This window comes from Muntiacus reevesi, chromosome 15 (assembly GCF_963930625.1).
Source record: "Muntiacus reevesi chromosome 15, mMunRee1.1, whole genome shotgun sequence".
NCBI classification, from domain to species: Eukaryota; Metazoa; Chordata; class Mammalia; order Artiodactyla; family Cervidae; genus Muntiacus; species Muntiacus reevesi.
The window spans coordinates 56,256,098-56,269,501 of record NC_089263.1 but is presented as its reverse complement, the minus strand read 5'-3'; the positions used below and the strand labels follow the sequence as shown (position 1 = coordinate 56,269,501).

The following is a 13,404-nucleotide window of genomic DNA, read 5'->3' as shown; positions in this document are numbered from 1 at the left end:
GTGGAATTAACAATCCTCCACATGGTATAAACAGAGTCTAAATCAAATGCCAGCGAAAGGATATTGCCTTTTAAATAGGTCCTGACAGCTGTGGAAAATATCATGCCCAAGTCTAACCCTTCCATACAACAGACATTAATTCTTCAAGGACTCCTCGACGGGTTCTCTGGATCGTTTGTAAGATTTTATTTTATTATGGATTGGATGTATTGAAGTAAGACTATAATCTTATTGTGCTCTGACCTCTGTTTTTATAGCTCTGTATAAACAGCAGTTACCGTATTAGATGGAGAGATGTTTACAGATGGAGAAATAAAAACACGCCGATTTACTGTGTTGTAGAAACCTGAAACCAGGCCGAGGCAGGGCCTGGGTTTTGTTTGTCAGGGGCCCGGTCCTGATGGGAGTTGACAGCTTTGACGGGCAGGGACAGAGAGCAGAGCGCTGGCCGTGGGCTCCTTTCCACGGGAGGAGGCAAGCTCATGGCTCCAGACTGTCAGGGCTTTGCCGCAGACTTCTCTCTGAAGCTCTGAGATCCAGACCGTTTGGATCCCCGGTTGGATGTGGATGGAAGAAGGCTTCGCGGTTGAGAAGGTGTGGTTTCTGTTTTCCGTGTTCGTTGCTTCTCAGATGCAGCCTGTGCAGAGGGAGGACCCGGGCTTCAGAGCTGGGCTGACCTGGGGTTGGTCCAGACTCTGTGTTTAATGATTCTGTGACCTTGAGCTTTACCTCTCCGAGTCTTGGATTTCACCTGCAAACTGTGGCTGTGTCACCGGTAATTTTAAAAAAAAATTTTAATTTTATATTGGAGTATAGACCATTAACAGTGTTGTGACAGTTTTAGGTGCAGTCATATACACACATGTATCCATTCTCCCCCAAACTGCCCTCCCATCCAGGCTGCCACATAACACTGAGCAGAGTTCCCTGTGTATGTAACAGGACTCTGCTGGTTATGCGTTTTAAATATAGCAGTATGTGCATGTCCACCCCAAGCTTTGCTCTCCGAATCTGTGAGTCTATTTCTGGTTTGTAAAGAAGTTCGTTTGTATCACTTCTTTTTAGATTCTGCATGTAAGGGATGTCATAGGATATTTCTTCTTCTCTGTCTGACTTACTTCACTCAATATCTAGATCCGTCCATGTCGCTGCAAATGGCATCATTTCATTCTTTTTTAATAGCTGTGTGATATTCCACAAGGAAAGAAAAGGACATAATGGAAGGCTGCGCCTTCAGGAAAGTTGCTTTCCTTTGCCCTCCTCTCTCCTTTTTAAATCCTGTTCTGTGTTTGTGAGGGAGGACCCAGTAGTCCTCGGTGAGTGGTTTTCTCGTGGTGGCCCTGGGCCACTTTCTGGCTCTCACTTGGCTCCCCAAAGAATGACCTCACCCTCTGTCCATCCCTTCTTGACTCACCATGTGAGGAAGGGTCAGCTGGGGACACGGGGCAGAGGATGTTAAAGGGTCAAGACATGTGGCCGGAGAAAGTCTGTTGTCGTTGTTGTTCAGTCGCTCAGTCGTGTCTGAGTCTTTGCAACCCCGAGGACTGCAGCACACCAGGCTTCCCTGTCCTTCACCATCTCCTAGAGTTTGCTCAAACTTGTGTCCACCTGATGCGAAGCTTGACTCACTGGAAAAGAAAGTTTAACTAGCTAGTTAACCTGGAGTGAAAACTCAGTGAGTTTCCCCTGTAAAGATGCATGTATGTACTTGGGAGAAGAGGACCCCAGGCAGGGGGAGCAGCAGATGCAGATAAAGGTGGGGTGAAGGGACAAGGATGAGATGAGGTCAGGGACATGGTGGGGTCACACGGGGCCAGATGTCCAGGTCTTGTCACACAAATGAGTGTCCACCTGCTGGACACAAGGGTCCTAGCATCTCTCAACGTGGCAGGCCACTGGGAGAGTTTGGGGGGTGTTATAAACTGGATGTGTCCCCCCGATTGGTATATTGAAGCCCTAGCCCCCAACGTGATGGTGTTAAGAGGCGGGGCCTTTCGGGGGTGATCAGGTTTAGAGGTGCTCATGAGGATGGAGCCCCCATGGTGGGATTGGTGCCATTTTAAGAAGAGTTACCAGAGGTCTATGTCTGCTCACACGGTACATGAGCATCCAAGCCAGGAAGAGAGGCCTCACCCGGAGTGAAATCTGCCAGCATCTTGGAATCCAGCCTCCAGATGTGTGAAATAAATGTCTGTTGTTTACACCACCCGGTCCAGGGTATTTCATGAGAACAGCCAGGGCTCATTAACAGGGGAGCATTCCCTATGTCAAATCATGGCTTGATGGGGCTGTCATTTTGTTCATAACAGCCAGGTCAAGGGATTGCCCAACAATTGTTAAAATCAACTGTCCATTTTTATGATAAGTCATAATGGAAAATAATATGAAAAAGGAATCTATTGGGTTGGCCAAAAAGTTCAATAAGATGTTACAGAAAAGCCCAAGTGAACTTTTTGGCCAATTGTGTATATATATCTATATATATATAGATATATATAGCAGAAATTAATACAGCATTTAAAATCAACTATATTTCAATAAAAAATTAAGAGAATCAACCATCCATTGAATAATTGTTAGAATGATTTTTTTGAGCCACTTACTTTAATTAATATCATCTGTTTTTTATATACACACATTTATTAAAATATATTAAATGTTTTCAAAGTTGTCTTTATACACCAATTCACGTCCTGATTTGTGTTGCCATAGTTACTGACAAACATCCCCTCTGCATAAGGAGCCTCTAAGTTTGCTGCCAACGCTAGCATTCTACGCCTCCTCCTTCCACCTCCGTGTGTCTCAAGTCCCAAGTACCAGTGTTCTAAATGTCACCCTATTCACCCCAGTCCACATGACGCCAGTCACTGGGCTCTTTAAGCTTCAGCATACATCCTCATCTTCACTTGGCCGCCTTCCACTGGCCATTCCTCCAGTGAAGACTCACTCAGTGTCTCTGCATTCATGTAGCAAGAGTGTATGACACGTCTACTTGTGTTACTGGGGAGACGGCTGTGAGCAAGCAGAGACCCCACCTGATGGAGCGGACATAGAAGGGGGAATGAGACACAGAAATGTGACCTGCTCTCCCTGCCAGTGAGCAGTGAGCGCCCAGGGGAAACATGGAGCCGGGTGAGAGGATGGAGTTCAGGCTGGGAGTGCTCAAGGAGAACCCGTCTAATAAGGCTTTGTTCCTGCTGACATTGGGGGCTTCCCAAGCCACCCAAGCTAGGTAGCTTGTGACTATTTCCTATCCCAAATCAGGGCATTTTAGATGCAGTAAAAAGCCTGTGGGGAGAGAGGAGAGCCCTGAAAGAACTGTACCAATTTATACACTGATTTTGCTTTATTCTCATTTCTAAGGCTTCACATGGGCCCATGTGGAGGGCAGGGCAGGTGGTGGACACTGTACCCAGGGAGGCTGGTAGTGGCCTGCTGGGGTCAGGTGTGAACCTAGCAAATCCATCACATTAGGCAGATGCTGTTGCTGGTTGTCAGGCTCTAGAGCGGGGGGTAGGAGAGGTTCTTCTTCCCAGAGCCAGATGTGGTTCACCTCTTCTTCCCCTCCACTTCTGTCCTCCCACTGCATGTGCCTGCCCTCCCCCCAAGTGTGGCATTGGACACAAGAAGGGAAATTTTGGTTCCCTTCAAATAGACAGTGGCCTGGAACACAAGGGAGGGAGGGCGCAGACTGGTTCTGGATGGTTGTAAATAGCGATGAATGCTACAGTTCAATTCAAAGAACCCTTTTGAATGGAGAGTGTTGTCCTGGAGGGAAGCACCTTGCTTCAGAGCTCCCAGTGCGAGGATGTTGGAGCTGAGTTGGACAGAAGATGGTCTGATGGAGGAACTGCATGGCCTCTGCCATTAGGTGAGGGTCTGGACTCCCTGCTCCTTCTTGATTTGAGTGTTTGTGAGTCCAGGGCAGTGGTTCTCCAGTCATGGCAATTTTACCTCCAAGGGACCTTTGACAATGTCTGGGGATGTTTTGGATCATCCCACCATGGTGGGTGGGAGCGGGGGGTGAGGGTGAGGCAGTGTTCCTGGGATCTAGTGGGTACTAGCCAGAGATGCGGCTAAACATCTTCCTATGCTTCCCATAACCTCTTCTCCCCCAACAAAGAATGTTCTGGCTCAAAGTGTCCATAGTGCTGAGGTTGGAAAACCTTGGGGCAGGTAAATGTTTAGTTCTAAGGAGGGCCTCAGAAAAGTCGGGGCACTTGGAAGATGGGGAAACTGAGGCCCAGGGAGGGGAAGGGGCTCATAGAGGGTCTTGTGGTGAATTAGGGGCAGAGCAGAGGCTAGGACACGACTGAGACCTTCATTCACTCTATCCCAAGCCAGCTCAGCAGCCGGTTCACCCCGGAGACCCTGGTCTTTGCCAGCATTCGATGTAGAGACATCAGTGCTCAGTCTAGCTAAGGGTTAAGGCAACACTTAACCCTGTGTTAGTGTAGACACAGCTCCTGCATGCTGTGTGGCCACAAGCCGGGAATGTGCTTTTTCACTTTCCCCCACCAGAATCTGGACCAAACTCAACCCAGCCTCACCATCTCATCCCTGAGTCACAAACCCAAGCAGGTCTCCATATGCATCTATCTTATGGTCTAAGACACCCAGCACAGGCAAGGGTTCACCCTTAACAAAAACTAGTGGCTTTTCTGCCTGTGGTCTGTTATGACACAGTGGATAGATAGAAGCTTTGGGACAAAACGCTTCAGTGAGATTTTTCATTCTTCGATTGTCAGGACTGGTCTACGAGGAAGGTTTCCAGTGTGAGGGTTGCATGTGGCCATCTCCTCAAAAGTTCCTTCCAAGACGTGGAGGTAGGGCTTCTCAGAGGAGTGTTTTCTCTTACTCAGATCACCAGAAAAGTTTGGGACCCTCCCTCAGAATATGATGCAAAAATGAGACATGGGGTGGGATGCCCGACTTACGCGTGTGTTATACAACCACATCAAGGAGTAGGCTTCAGGGATCCAGTCCTTTCCTCCTGTGGGAGCCTGGTCCATGGCTCTGGGCTGTCTGCATGTTCCCGGCTGGGAGGTAGCTCCCAAGGCAGATGTCACTCGGTGTCCCAATGAAGGAGAGGAAAAGGTGGGTATGGAGAGTCTGAGCCATGGGTGGCCCATAAATTCTATTTTTCTATTAAAATTTTTCTCATTCTTTATTTCAAAATAATTATAGATGCACAAAAAGTTTCAAAAATAGGCCCAAGAGGTCCTGTTCACCCCCCTTCTCCCAGCTTCTGTCAATGGTGACAACTCACATGTGTTATCAAAGCCAGCACGTCATTTGGTGCAATGCAGGGAGGTGGACTCCAGGCTTTGCTTGGATTTCCCCTTTTTTTTGATTTCCCATTTTAACACATGCTCATGTGGTTTTGTTTTCGTGTGTCTTTGTGTATCTTCCATGACATTTTATCCCTTGTGTAGATTTGTGTAACCACCACCATGGTCAGGATGGAGATGACGCACCTCAAGGAACTCTCTCCTGCTTCTCTGCGAGAGTGACACCCACCTTCCCCGTGCCTGATGCCCCCACCCTGCACCTGCCCTTATCATTTCTGCATCTCTGTAATTTGGTCAACTCAAGGAGCCATGTGGTATGTAACCTTTCGAAACTGGCTTTTTTTCACTCAGTACAATGTCCTTGAGATTCATCCAAGTTGGCTCTTTTTTTTATGATGGAGGAGTAATCCGTGGGGTGGATGTAGCATGGTTTGTATCATCAGAATCCCATCAGGACTGTCGAGCCTGCCTAATGGGTGGTGGCTGCTTCAGACATGGTGACAAGGAATGACACTGCTCCTTTGTTGCAGTCCATGGAGGATGTGCCTTGGAGATGGGCATTATTATTCCTTTTGACAAATTTGCACATTTACTCAGCACACTTATTTGGCACAGACTCTGTGCAATGTGAAGAACTCAATAGTGAATGAGAGAACCAATTCAGAGGCTCAGTGGAAGGGACATATTTAATAAATAAACAGGCAAATAGATATTTATATCTTCTGATGAAGGCTTTAAAGAAAAGAGTCAGGTTCTAGGAGTTCAGTTCAGTTCAGTTGCTCAGTCGTGTCTGACTCTTTGCGACCCCATGAATCGCAGCATGCCAGGCCTCCCGTCTATCACCAACTCCCGGAGTCCACCCAAACCCATGTCTATTGAGTCAGTGATGCCATCCAACCATCCCATCCTCTGTCTTCCCCTTTTCCTCCTGCCCTCAATCTTTCCCAGCATCAGGGTCTTTTCCAATGAGTCAACTCTTCGCATGAGGTGACAAAAGTATTGGAGTTTCAGCTTCAACATCAGTCCTTCCAATGAACACCCAGGACTCATCTCCTTTAGGATGGACTGGTTGGATCTCCTTGTAGTCCAAGGGACTCTCAAGAGTCTTCTCCAACACCACAGTTCAAAAGCATCAATTTTTCAGCACTCAGCTTTCTTCACAGTCCAATTCTCACATCCATACATGACCACTGGAAAAACCATAGCCTTGACTAGACAGACCTTTGTTGGCAAAGTAATATCTCTGCTTTTTAATATACTGCCTAGGTTGGTCATAACTTTCCTTCCAAGGAGCAAGTGTCTTTTAATTTCATGGCTGCAGTCACCATCTATGGTGATTTTGGAGCCCAGAAAAATAAAGTCAGCCACTGTTTTCACTGTTTCCCCTTCTATTTGTCATGAAGTGATGGGACCAGATGTCATGATCTTAGTTTTCTGAATGTTGAGCTTTAAGCTGACTTTTTCACTCTCCTCTTTCATTTTCATCAAGAGGCTCTTTAGTTCTTCTTCACTTTCTGCCATAAGGGTGGTGTCATCTGCATATCTGAGGTTACTGATATTTCTCCCAGCAATTTTGATTCCAGCTTGTGCTTCCTCCAGCCCAGCATTTCTCATGATGTACTCTGCATGTAAGTTAAATAAGCAGGGTGACAATATGCAGCCTTGACGTACTCCTTTTCCTATCTGGAACTAGGAGAGGAGAGAACTTTAGTATGGATGCTTCAGTCCTTTCCCAGCAAGATGAACAAGTGTTGGTTTATGGAGGGGAATGGCATTCCAGGCCCAGGAACAGCATGTGCCGGGGCTCAGAGGCTGGAAGGAAGTGCACATTCTGGAAGAATGGATGGAAGGCAAAAGTGCTGAAGCATGATTCAGGGGGTGGAGGTCAGGTTGGGCTGGATCACGTGGGTCCTTGAAGGTGGGACATTCTATCTCTAGGGCAATGGGAAGCCTGCAGAGCATTTGAACAGAAGACACACGTTGTATGGGCTGTTTCACAGAGACCATGCTGGTTGGGGTGTGGATACCGGAGCAGTGAGAAGAGAAGCCAAGAGAGTCCTTGGGAGGTCACGGTGGCCTTCTGCGACCATGATCATGGGGGTCTGGCCTGTGCCTTTGGCAGTGGAAATTAAGAGTGGACAGATTAGAGAGGTTGACAGTCAGGAGGTGGAAGAGATGTGATCCGTGTGTGGTGGTACCTTGGGGCCTGACACGATCTGGGGCTCAGAGATGTGGCTCTGGGTTTGGGGTTATGGGAAAGGGCTCCCTGAGGTGGTAGAAAGTGCAGACAAGCTCTGGGGAGAGTGGCTCAGTTCAGCATCTGGCTCCATCTTCTCTTGGCTTCCTGGGCTTGAAGTGACTTAGCTTCACCCAACCTTTATTTTCTCAGCAGTAAAATGGGTATAATCATTATCTGCAGGACCAAGTGGGATGCTCTGTGCATGGTACCCGGCCCAGTGGCTAACGCAGCAGCCTCTCAGGGAGTGATAGTCATCTCCCCTCATTGAGGACACAGATTGGGTCTTGTTGAGCCTGATCGCGCCAGCATCCAGCAAGTGCCTGACGTGAGGCAGGTGCTCCATGAAGTCTTGTTAATTTCTTTCCTTTTCCTTGAATTTCCTTGAGGGTCTTCCTGTCTGGGGACACGTGGTCAGCGCTGGGTGGCGATGAGGTGTGGGAGTGGCAGTGCAGAGGACTCGGGGGACAGACTGGACCGCCTGGGACACTTGGATGCACTGATACTGGAACATTCTCCCTTTCACTGTTAGAGTGTGTGATTCATACTACACACGGCCTTTGGGGCTCTAAAAAGCATGCCCCAGGGAAAGGGGTTGGGAACTAAGACTTTGCAGGCCCTAAGGGGCAGCGATCTACTGTATTTCCTTAATTTGAAGTGGGTGATCTTTCTCCTCCCTCGTACTTTCCAGCATTTTTTGAAGTCAAGCTACATCCTGCATCTGTGTGCATGCTCACACACACCCCCACCCCCACGCCCCCCTAGCTGAACTGTTGTTAAATCTTTCAGTTGATGGTATTTTATATGGAGGAAATCTGGCTGTGCTTGGCTTCCTGGCCCCGCCCCCCTCCCCGTGATGTATTAAGTCACTGTGAATTAGGCGGGCGAGCCAGACAGATCCTGTCTGAAGGTTTTCAGAGTCCCCCGGCGGTGGCAGTCTCTCTTTGCCGTCCAAAGCTTCTGAGAGTAGATGGAGATATTTTATTATTTGGTAGCAGATAACTTCCTCAGCGTGGTCTCCTGGGGGTTATTACTGGTGAACTCAGAGTCATTTGCTACGCATCAGATTTTACCCTCTGACAACGCAAACCATTCAAGGAGAGGAATTCCCGTCAATGGTGTGTGTGCAGCGCAGGGAGGGAGTTAACAGTGAGATCCGAGGGCCCTAACTCCCTTGCACCCTGCCCCTGGCAGTGGACAGTCATGTCTGAGCTTCAGTGAGCAGGGCAGGGGGCCCAGATGACCTCAGAGAGAGGTCAGCACCCGGGTCAGTAGGCACATGAGCTCTCACGTGGTGTTGGGGTGTGAAGAGTGGAAGGGGAAGCTGAGTGATGCTTGAGGGAGAAACCCTCTTAGTCCATGTGCGTTGGGTTCCAGGGTGGGTGGAAGCCTCTCACCTGGTGGCCTCTGGTCCCCAGGGCTACTCTTGGTCAGCGGTGTTGGACATCTCGGTGTGAGCGGTTCTGATTGTGAACATGGCCCGCTGTCAGTTCTGTGGTTTGAACACACTGGACCAGCCCCTCTCTTTTCCAAAGGGCAGCCCTCAGAGAGGGGGCGGTGCCCGGCATGGTCTGGGTCTGTCACTCTGTATGTGTTCCTGCTTGGCGGCTGGAGGACAAGCTCCCTCTCATGGGCTGGGGAGGTGCCTGGCTCTGCAGAGAACTCACAGGACAGGGATGTAGCCCAGAAGTCAGTTCTGTGTTGTCAGGATGCTGTGATCGGCCCGGGGCAGCATGTCCTGGGAGCACCCACTGTAGACATTTCTCTCCTCCTTCAGTCTCAGGCAGACCTTGCGCTTCTCCAGCCCTTGGGGTTTGCTGTGAGTGCGAAGAAGACAGAACCAATAGTGTAGAGGTTTCTAGATGGTAGGACCCAGAGCCTGGGGGCCCGAGGGGTTGGCTCAAGGGCAGCTGTGAGGGTGATGGGAATGGAGAGGGTAGGGCTCCAGCCCCTGAGTGCTCCCCTCCACCACCCAGAGCAGCCCCCTTTCCATCTGTTTTGAATATCACGGTTCCTGGTGACAGGACTTCTGACGGAGCTTGGCTCTTTGGAAGATGCGGGTCCAGCTTGCCAGCTACTACGGCCCAAGCGCACAGGGACCTCAGCCTCGGCGTTCTTTTCTGATCTGACTCTGGGCTTCATCTTCTTCCTCCTGCTCTGTTTCCCTTTGGCTGATTTTTTTCTCGTCATCTTTCTATTACATTTTATGCATCTTTTCATGTGCTCCAGATCCTACGTGGTGTCGAGCCAGGCAGGACAAATTGACTGACTCCCAGGGTTTGCCCCTCTGCCCTCTGTGTTCCTCTGGTCCTTAGGATCAAGGCCAAGGCTATATGATCAAGGCCAAGGTCAAAGCCAAGACTTGGGCAGGGGGGCAGAGGGTGTCGAATGATCCTGAGACCACCGCCCCGGCATCCCCCTACTCCCTGCCCACTGTTGCACATCCTGACACCCCCCCCCCACACACACACAGACACACAGACACACACACACACACCACACACACAGACACACATGCAGACACGTCCCTGGGAGCATGACCCTTCCCCCCACCAGTGCCCACTACTTGTCCCAAATCATCTTGGGGAGCCCTGCCCCAGCCCAGGGCACATTCCTTTTATAGAATATTTGTTTGGCTTTTCTTCTAGCCTGTAAACACCTGGGGAGCCTGAAGGCACGATGTGTGAGGGGGCATGCTCAGTCATGTCCAACTCTTTGCGACCCCACGGAATGTAGCCTGCCAGACCCCTCTGTCCATGGGATTTTACTGGCAAGAATACTGGAGTGGATAGCCATTTCCTTCTCCAGGGGATCTTCCTGACCCAGGGATTGAACCTGGGTCCCCTGCATTGCAGGTAGATTCTTTACCGCTGAGCCAACGTGGAAAAGGAAATGAAAACCCACTCCAGGATTGTTGCTAGGCAAATCCCATGGACAGAGGAGCCTTGTGGGTCACAGAGAGTTGGACATGACTCTTTGTGTCCATGGGGTCACAAAGAGTTGGACACGGCTAAGCGCGCGCGCGCACACACACACACACACACATGTGCCTTCCCTGCTGGCTCAGTGGTTAAGAATCTGCCTGCAATGCAGGAGACCCGGGTTCAATCCCTGGGTCAGGAAGATACCCAGGAGAAAGGGATGGTGACTCACTCCAGTGTTCTTGCCTGGAGATTTCCACGGACAGAGGGTCCATGGGATCTCAAAGAGTCAGACATGACTGAGCGACTATCACTTTGAGGGCATGGTAGGCGCTCTTTAAAGAAAAGCAGAGGATGAGTCTCCAGTTCAGGGGGTAGATTTAGACTAGAGCCGATCTTTCCTGCAGAGGCTGAAACCCTCAGTGGAAAAAGCGAGGAGTCTGGTCCTAGGAAAGTGGCGGTACTGACGGCCCAGGGGTCCTGGGCGGGGGACGCTGAGACCAGCTCTGTGCCACCTGCTCTCAGGGCCCTCTTCTGGGGAGGGATGTGTAATGGCCCAGGCCCCTCCCTGCTGCGCTGTCTGGAGACGAGGACACAGGACCCAGGATGGCGCGGGGTCCTTGAGCCCCTCGGCTGGCCACGGGGCAGGTCTTTCCCAGATGCAGCCTTGAGTGGCGTGGCCCATCGCGGTTGTCTAATGGTGGGGCATGTGAGTGGTCTGGGGTGTCCACTTGCTGCTCCACATTCCCGGGGCCATCTGGAAGCCTCAGAGAAAGGCGGCGGAGTGGCAGGGCTCCCTGTCTGTGTCCTGCTGGCTGGCCAGACCCCTACCCCAACGGGCACTTGCAGCCACACTCAGATCCGCGCCCCCCTCTCATCCCCCACTCCTGTGCCCTGAAACCCCCGTCATCACTGGTCTGCAGCCCCCTACCCAGGTGCTCACTCCCACCCCACACTAAGCCCACACAGGTCCTTTCAAACACACACAGATACACACACCCCTACAAGGACACCTCTTGCTCCTTTCCTCTCCAAGGAAGGGTGAGGGGGGCAGCACCTGGCATTTCGCCTGTGAGCCCACTTCCCCCCTCTGCCCTGTACACGTCCGTCCTCCTGTCATCAGCTGCCCGAGTTCTCTGGGGACCCGCCCCTCTCTGCTCTCAGGGCACAGCAGCTGAGACTGAGTCCACCAGTGAGCCAGGCCATGCAGAGCAGAGGCCAGCCTCCCTCTGGCACAGGGCCCAGCTTGGCCAATGGGAACCCTGGACCGGAACCTTCCAGAAGGCGGCTGTTCCTTGGCTGCCCTGGTGGGCTGAGCATCCAGAGCTGTGTGGAGTGAACCCACATGGGGACGGGGGACAGAGTCCAGACTGAGGACCGTGTTCCTCCGACACCGTGAGGCTCCCGGGCAGCCCGTGCCCAGGACTGGAACCACCCTTGAACTCCCTGAGAGGCACCCATCAACACACTTTTTGCCCAAATGAGTCTGGGTTGGGGTCTATCCTCTGCACCCAGAAGCATCCCGAATGGTATAATGGGGACTTGGAATGGTGCCTGGCCACAGGGCTCTTACCTGCAGTGCCCTGGATCTGCTGGGTGGTCAGACCTGACGGGAAGAAAGGTAGGTCACGTGGTGGGTTACATGATGGAGCCAGGCTTGGAGATCAGGACTTCCAGCTCTGAATCCTTACCTTTCTCTGTCCCTCTTTGGGGCAACTCCAGGCCAGCTTCCCTCACGCCAGTCGGTCAAGCTGCTGGGGGTCCCTCTGAGAGTTACCGGTCCTTAGAAAAGGGGCAACTGGGCTGTCAGGGTGGTGGGCCCCCAGCCATCTTCACCCCCTCTGAGATGGGGGTAGGGTTACTGAGGGTGGGAAGGGTGGCTCCATATTTTCTAAATTTGTCCAATTGTTCTATAATGAACAAGACTGCTTGACATATAAATAAACTATGTACAGCAAAATTCACCCCCAACACATATGTCACCTCTTCCGGAGACTTCCTGCTCCCACTGGCCGAGTTAGGACTCCCCCGTGTTCCTTCTGTATTTACCTTCAGGTGACCCATGTCACTCAAGACTGGGGGTGGCTTGCTTCCATCCAGCATGAGACCCTTGGGACATGGACTGTCTTCATTCTATCTGTTTGCCAGCTTCGGACCACATTGGACACACAGTAGGTAGTGAGTAAAGGTTTGATCCCTGGGTGGGGAAGATCCCCTGGAGAACGGAATGGCAATCCACTCCAGTATTCTTGCCTGGAGAATCGCAAGGACAGAGGAGCCTGGAGGTCCATGGGGTTGCAAAGAGTTGGACACGACTGGGCGACTAACACACTCACTTTCTGTGCTTTTTCTAGCCAGACAGAGTACTTTTTCTGGACCTGAGCTGGTCACTTTTCTAAACCTCTTTCTAAGCTCTCATCTGTGGCAAATTGGATTAATAAAATACTTCTCCAAGAAGTGCTGTGACAGATCCTTTGATGCTGAGTCCTGGATCTTCTCGGCCCATCTCTAAGTTCACCTGAGCTGTGGTGGACCATGTCCGGCTGGAGGACGGTTCTCCTTCTCAAGAGGCGCAGTCACACTGCTACTCTGCATAAGGGCCTTCTCTGCCTCCAGGTCACCTTGAGGGTTGTCCCCAGCTGGGCCCCTGCAACTCAGAATTGCAGGGGAGTTCTCACCCTGGGAGAAACCCTTTGCCAATGGGGGTGGGGGTCCGGGGATGAATGCACCAGCCTCTACCTCCTCCAATGGGATGATTCTGAGGTGGTCCCATAATTTCCCGGAGGTGCGTCCCCATACAGGTGGAGCCCCAGTACCTCTAAGGTGACTCACGCCTTAGCATGCCCTTCCTGGCCTGCTCAGCTCCCCTGTCCCCTTTTTACTCTTCCTGGGACAACCTCCAAATGAAACAACTGCGCCCAAGTCCTGGTCTGAGGGTCTGCTTTGGGGAATGCAA

General features: G+C 51.1%; 1 long non-coding RNA gene across 1 annotated transcript; it reads left to right on the top strand.

Annotated features, from left to right (window-relative positions):
- The first annotated feature begins 474 nt into the window (after positions 1 to 474).
- On the top strand, positions 475 to 12,766 carry LOC136147047 (uncharacterized). The gene is made up of 3 exons (XR_010659105.1): positions 475 to 594; positions 5,436 to 5,605; positions 12,504 to 12,766. It is a non-coding gene; the product is annotated as an uncharacterized lncRNA (long non-coding RNA).
- Positions 12,767 to 13,404: the final 638 nt, after the last annotated feature.